We start from the raw sequence: 7,376 nt of genomic DNA, 5'->3' as shown, positions 1-7,376 counted from the left end.
TATTTCTATGCATAAAAGTCGTTTGATTGTCCAATATACAAAAGAAATATAAAAAAATAAAAATAAATATAAAATAAAAACATTCATAATAAAGTGTTCTCTTTTCAAAGTACATACGATGGTTTGATATGAGAAGTACTACAGGGTGCAACAATAAAATTGTCCCCCCCTAGAAAAGCGACATGATTCCATTTCCATTTGATGAAAACCGGTTTTCTTTTGTTGTTGTAGACCATCTACTAGTTGGCCAGTTGTGTACAAATCCAAAGAGCAATAGGAGCCTTTTATCATGTCTGAAAGTGGCACAATGTTCAACGAGCGAGATCAGAGATGCACCGCTATAAAACTCATGCTTTCTACCGATCCAAGTTATGGCAGCAGGACCATTGCCGGCACCCACAAAATGCAAGTCCAGATGGTTCAATGCTTGAGAACAAAGCTCAATGAAGTTTCTGGCCACGATTATGGTCTTTGGTGTGGTTTCAAGTGAGGGCCAACTGTCTCACATCTTTGAAGTCTGCTTTAAAGTCAACACCAAAGTGTACCGGGATGTGCTAAAGATCATCATCATCATCAGCAGCAGCAGCAGCAGCAGTAGCAGCAGCAGCAGCAGCAGCGTCGTCGTCGTCATCATCATCATCATCATCATCGTCATCATCATCGTCATCATCATCAGTTAGCCTTCCAGGTGTCTTCATCAATATAGGCATGGTTCTGGAGCTATTGCTTTGTGGATGAACTCTCATGGGTTGCAGTATGCATTGTGGCCGAACCAGTGAAGTCTCCTCTTTGAAAGAGATAGCTTGAGTGGGGATGATTCAGCAGCACTTCTCGACTTGGGTATTGGAGACGAAAGGAAGACAGAGAACCTGCAGAATTTAGCGGAGACAATGCGATCAAATGCCTTAAATATTGGTACAAACCTGATTTTGTACAGCCTGCAGTGTCTGGTCACGGACAAAAAGAATAAAGATAAGAAGAAAAAACATGGCTACTGCTTCTTTTTATATGCTGGTGGCTCTCGTGACGTAACTAGCTTTCTCGTCACCTCATATGCAAATGAGATGCTGCTGGTTTGAATAAAAAGCCTGTTTTTCAGAGATTGAATCCATTCAGATTTTTGAGTAGCGAACTTTGACAGCAGTGTATCGAACTGAACCCTAGAAATTGTTAGTTGGAAGTGGAGAATACTTAGCAATCCATTTGGGACAGTGTAGAATAGTTAACAATTGATCATTTGACCGCAGGCAATATTGGTTGAACACTTCTAGCCTTTTGAGATTTGCAACTCTCATCGGCCAGGTTTTGCACGTGTAGAGAAGAACCATCCGTAGATAAATATTCAACTTCTAGTAGCCTAGCTTCTTTTTTTTTTTTTTTTTTTTTTTACATAGGAGTCACCACTTATCAAGGCGTGGAGGCCACTCGAGGATAAGAGTTAATGAGTGTACAGTAGTCAATGGGAAAATGTTGTAGTAATCGTTAGTAATGGAAATTTGGTAAATTAGATTACTTAAAAGGACTGTTTATCAAGAATTTATTTACATTGGACTTGAAGACTACCAAATTATAGTCAGCTAGAAAACAGGAAAATGGAAGAGAGTTCCACAGGCGTGCAGTTCTAAGAAAGAAGCTTTGTTCATAGAATTTATGTTTAGTTTTAGGCATAGATAAGAGTGTGGGAAGTTATTGATAGTGGTTTCAGGTAGACGAGTGATTTTTATGAAAGTTTGGCGGAGTGGAGACCATAGATTGGAGCTTATACGAGGCTCTTAGATCAACTGTTTAACTGTGATGCTATGACACGCATACATAAAACAAGTGTGTTTTATATATAGACATAGATAGATTGTGTGATCATTTCTCATGTTTATGAATGTGTGGATGTTTCTTATATCCTTATGACTTATTGTTATTTCTCATTTTTTATCGATTAAATATTTATCAAGATAAAAAAAATGTGATACCATTAAGAAAATAAAAACGAATTAAAAAACAAAAATCTTACTGAAATTTAATCAAAATAAAAATTTAAATCAACCATAATGCATTTCGATTTCTTCGTAAACAAGTCAGACATTTTAAACTTTTACTTAATAATTTAAAAAATAAATAAATAAATAAAATTACTTTGTGACATTTCAACTCGTAAACTGCTTTGGCCATTTCCGAGACTAACTCATGAATGGAATTTTGTGTTTATACACATTTTTTTTTTTTTTTACACGTATCCAAATAAATTTCTACCACATTTTTCACCATGTGGCATTATAGCACATTTTATTTATTTATTTTATTTATTTATTTATTTTATTTATTTATTTTATTTATTTTATTTATTTATTTATTTATTTTATGTATTTAGTTATTTATTTTATTTATTTATTTATTTTATTTATTTATTTATTTATTTTATGTATTTAGTTATTTATTTTATTTATTTATTTATTTTATTTATTTATTTATTTATTTTATTTATTTATTTTATTTATTTATTTTATTTATTTATTTATTTTATTTATTTATTTATTTTATTTATTTTGTGTATTTAGTGATTTATTTTATTTTATTTATTTATTTATTTTATTTATTTTGTGTATTTAGTGATTTATTTTATTTTATTTATTTATTTATTTTATTTATTTTATTTATTTATTTTATTTATTTATTTATTTTATTTATTTATTTATTTTATGTATTTATTTATTTATTTTATTTATTTATTTTATTTATTTATTTATTTTATTTTATTTATTTATTTTATTTATTTATTTATTTTATTTATTTATTTTATTTATTCAATTATTTTGTCAAATGAATTGAATTTAATTGAAATAAGGAAGGGATGTAGTAGGTTCCAGCAGGAATGTCTTTCACGAGGGTCTACTATATGAGTAACACCGGTTCACCAAAGGACTCTCTTTTCATTTGCGTACAGGGTGGGACAGTGTGGCTGGTTTGAATGCAGATAACAGCATGTATTATAACATTATATTCTATTAAAAAAAAATAAAATAAAATAAAACTACTTGTAAGGATAGCAAGCAACCTTTACATGACTAGATTTGGAAGAGAAATGAGCTCTCCTGCCCAATACAGACACGAATGATACTCAGTCAACTCTATCAAACCGAACAACTCTACTAACTCACATATTGAAAGAAAGCAAATAAATCTGATGACAATTGAACTGGGATGACGAATATTCTTGTGAGGGAAGGGATGTAGTAGGCTCCAGCTGGAATGTATTTAATGAGGTAATAATGAAGTACCTATTTACTATGCCTCCCCACGGGACAGAGTTAGACACCAGGGTCGTTTTTTAACGTGGAGAAAAGGTACAAAAATAAAAATTGTCTCAGTCGTGAAGGATTTCTCCTCCACCGAAAGAGAACAAGAAATGCAAGTGCAGCATCTGAAGAACAGATACTACACTTTGATCTTGACCAAGAGGCCAAGGATTTTAAAGACTCTCTTTTAGCTTGGTCACAAGGCCGGACTGTTTGACTGGTTTGAATGCAGATTACAGCATGTATTATAACATTATATTCTATTAATAAAAAAAATAATATAAAACTATGCCAGTATCTTGGAGTCTTATTCATAGTCAGGGAAACAGGGAGCAGAATAGAAATTCTAAAGGTAAATGGCCTGAGGAAAAAAAGAATAGACTTTTTTTTTTTTTTGGCATTAGGAAACCTCTACAATGAAACAGTGGGATTTTAATGTTAAGTTGGGTCAGGGTTTAATGGGGGTGTAAATATAGCAAGTTCGTTGGAGTACATTCCGTTGAAGTACTTGTAAAAGTAAGGACAGAGATGTAATATTGCAGTGATGGGACAGGGACTAGTGCTTGGTAGACAGTGTGGGGTCTATTAGATCAGAGTCTTATTTTCCATGCCAAATTGTGAAGTACAGCTCTCAGGCGGATAGAAGGTTCCCCTAGTTAAAGATGTGAGTCTGTTTGCACTGGCACTAAGGTGTCTGATGTTAATCAGAAATACATGCACCCACACATAAATACAGATTTTAACTTATGATAACAAGTGTAGTGGAGAGAAGAAGAGCAGGAACCCCCCCACCCCACCCCCATCCCCCACCCCATCCCACCCAGAGAAACACACATAATAATATCTCCCTTAGAGAAAATGGAGCAGATATAAAAAGAATCACACATGATTCTAATTATTCTGTTAGTATCATGCGTACAATCTACATTTTTTGGGGGTGGGTGGGGGTGGGGGGTTAGAATATATAGCAAGAGAAGATGAGGAAACAGCATATCAACGTCACTGGCAGCCATCTTGCTTTTTCCGGGATGTAACGTACCAGGCTGAACCAGAAACGAGGGCTGATTACTACTTCAATGCAAGTCATTAAATCTATAAAAGTGGGTTCTTTCATATAACAGGGGCACATATCCGGTGCGGTCTGGGACCCTACTTCTTGAAGCAACAAGATGGCTGTCACTGATTACTTTATTCACAACCAATATTTACGGCAAATAAACAGAATTATATTTTTTTTATTAAACATTTGTATTCTAGCGCAAACGGCTTACAAATGATAAGTGTTTTTTTTTTTGTTTTTTTTACTAACTTCCTTACTGCATCGAAATAATTCAGGTTGGTAATAGTAATTTTTCATATTATTTGGCTTATTCAGGCTACTGTTCTTATTTTGAATGTTATTTTCACATTTCGGTCAATGCAACATACTAAAGGTGTATCCTTATATAATATATATGTATTCTATCTATCTATCTATCTATCTATCTATCTATCTATCTATATATATATATATATATATATATATATATATATATATATACGTGGATAACTATATATTTTAAGCCTCTTTTGGTAGAGCACTATCGTAAATGTACCTTAATAGTCTATAAAGTGAAGCTCAATACTTGTTTGTTTGTAAATATACAAGCAGCTCGAGCACTATAAAAGTGGTGGGCGAGTGTTTATTTAAATGAACATTTGATGAGGTCATTTGCGAGCACCGACTCCATGGGCTGGAGGGTAGAACTATAGAATTGCCGACTATAAACGCGATGGTTATAGGTTCAATCCCTGGCTAGGAAAAGGTGATACAACAGAACAGTACTGTATGTGGATATTATATAATATATTATATATAAACAACAGAACAGTACTGTATGTGGATATATATAAATATATACATGTATGCCATAATCACGTTGACACACTGGTTCCCGCTGGATCACTCAAGTTAAGAAACATTGGACCTGGTCAGTACAAATTGGGTGAAAGATTGGAAAGTACTCAGACTTATGATAAATATGGTGATTACATCAGCCAGTTCCCGTCAGAAGTGAAGACTGTTATTTGGAAATTGGAAAGGATAAAAAATAGAATTAATAGACAAAAAACGGTCTATTTATTTAATGAAATATATATATATCAATCTCTCTCTCTCTCTCTCTCTCTCTTATATATATATATATATATATATATATATATATATATATATATATATATATATATATATATATATATATAGGTATTCTGAGATCTGAAATTATAGGTTTCCTTGAAGTTAGAATCCTCATTTCTTAAATAGAAATACGCTTTCCATCTCAATCTGTCAGAATAACGGATTTTACCAACAGATTGAGATGGAAAGCGTATTTCTCTCTCTCTCTCTCTCTCTCTCTCTCTCTCTCTCTCTCTCTCTCTCTCTTATATATATATATATATATATATATATATATATATATATATATATATATATGAACAAATGATTAATAAAATATGTTAAAAGACATCTTGAAAAAGAGTTAAAAACATATTTAATTTTAAAAAAGGAAGCACAAGATAAGTGGATAGTCCTTAATCCGCGGAGTTTCGAAGAAATACTCTCCTTCTCATCAGAGGGCAGGAATTAGCAAAATGCAGGATCAGATTTTGCATATAAAAGTATTTAATGAAACTACAAGTAAGTCAAAGATCTTACTTGGTTAAAAAAAGGGTGAGGTAAGGGGAACAGGAGGCAAAAGAAAAATAATAAAAAGATTTCACATGAATGGATAGTCCGGTGAAGGGTAAAAATCCAAAAATGGTAAAATCCAAAACGGTCGAATTTAAAATTTCAATCCACTGGGTAAATTCCAAATGGTCCAAAATCATTCAAAAGGCAGAGTTCCTCATATTATAAGCTCTATTTCCTTTTCGGTTTTATTGAGCTTTTTATATCTGGCTGAGTTTATTTTACTTGTAAATATTAACTCTTTAATATTTATAATATATTTTAAGTTTACCATTTTGATTACCTTAGTAAACTTATTGTAACTTTTATTTTATATATATATATATATATATATATATATATATATATATATATATATATATATATAGTGAATAAATGACTAAACACTATATTCCAAAGTATATGATGTTGATTATCTTATTATTTATTCCTTTAATTCAGTTGACATTTACAATTCTTGACGGTATATGTCAACTGACTTAAATGAATAAATAATAAGATGGTCAACATCATGAATTTTGGAATATAGTTTTTTTTTCCATTTATTCACTATATTGCTCTGTAATTACGTTGAGCTTCTTAAATAAGGATTGGTATATATCATAAGAATATATATATATATATATATATATATATATATATATATATATATATATATATATATACACTTGTGCCCGATATTATTCATACCCCCCTTGAAAATTGAGTTTATTAGGTGTAACTTTTGTAAGAATTTATTGTTTACGTCCATATTGATACATATTCTTAATAAACCTCTTCTGATCATTTTCGTCATTTTAAAATCTCGGGATACTTGTAATAAAAGAAATATACAGCTATTTATAAAATCTGCAATGTTCAAAAATAATCATACCCCCTTATTTTTTCAGTATTAATCGAGTTTCTGACTGTTTGTTTTCTGTTTGATTCTTATTTTGAATGCTTTTATACAACCTTTGATTAATTTCATTTCGTTTTTTGCATTTTTCAGAAATTAAAATGATATCAACTGAAAACCAATAAAAGAATAAAAATTATTAGAATGAGGAAGAAAAAAGAGCTTAGTAATGATCTTAGGACTAAAATTGTGAATTCACATAAGGATGGTTTAGGTTACAAGTCAATTTCCAAGAAATTTGAGGTCCCTACAGCAACAGTACAGAGCATCATCAAAAAATTCCAGAGCCACCACACAACAAACAACTTGATTGGTAGAGGAAGGAAAAGGAAACTGTCTGCTAGAGCCACCAGGAATATTGTAAGAAGTGTTAATGCAAATCCAACCACCACTAATAAGGACATTTTAGAAAATCTGGAGTCTTCTGGCATAAAAATATCAAGGCAAACATTGCAAAGGA

At 31.4% G+C, this 7,376-nt stretch overlaps 1 pseudogene; it reads right to left on the bottom strand.

Annotated features, from left to right (window-relative positions):
• Nucleotides 1-3,238: 3,238 nt before the first annotated feature.
• On the bottom strand, nucleotides 3,239-3,466 carry LOC145268511 (U2 spliceosomal RNA; annotated as a pseudogene).
• Nucleotides 3,467-7,376: the final 3,910 nt, after the last annotated feature.

Source organism: Euprymna scolopes, chromosome 43 (genome assembly GCF_053919585.1).
Source record: "Euprymna scolopes isolate OS-2025 chromosome 43, ASM5391958v1, whole genome shotgun sequence".
Taxonomy (NCBI): domain Eukaryota; kingdom Metazoa; phylum Mollusca; class Cephalopoda; order Sepiida; family Sepiolidae; genus Euprymna; species Euprymna scolopes.
This window is presented reverse-complemented; position numbering and strand designations above follow the sequence as displayed.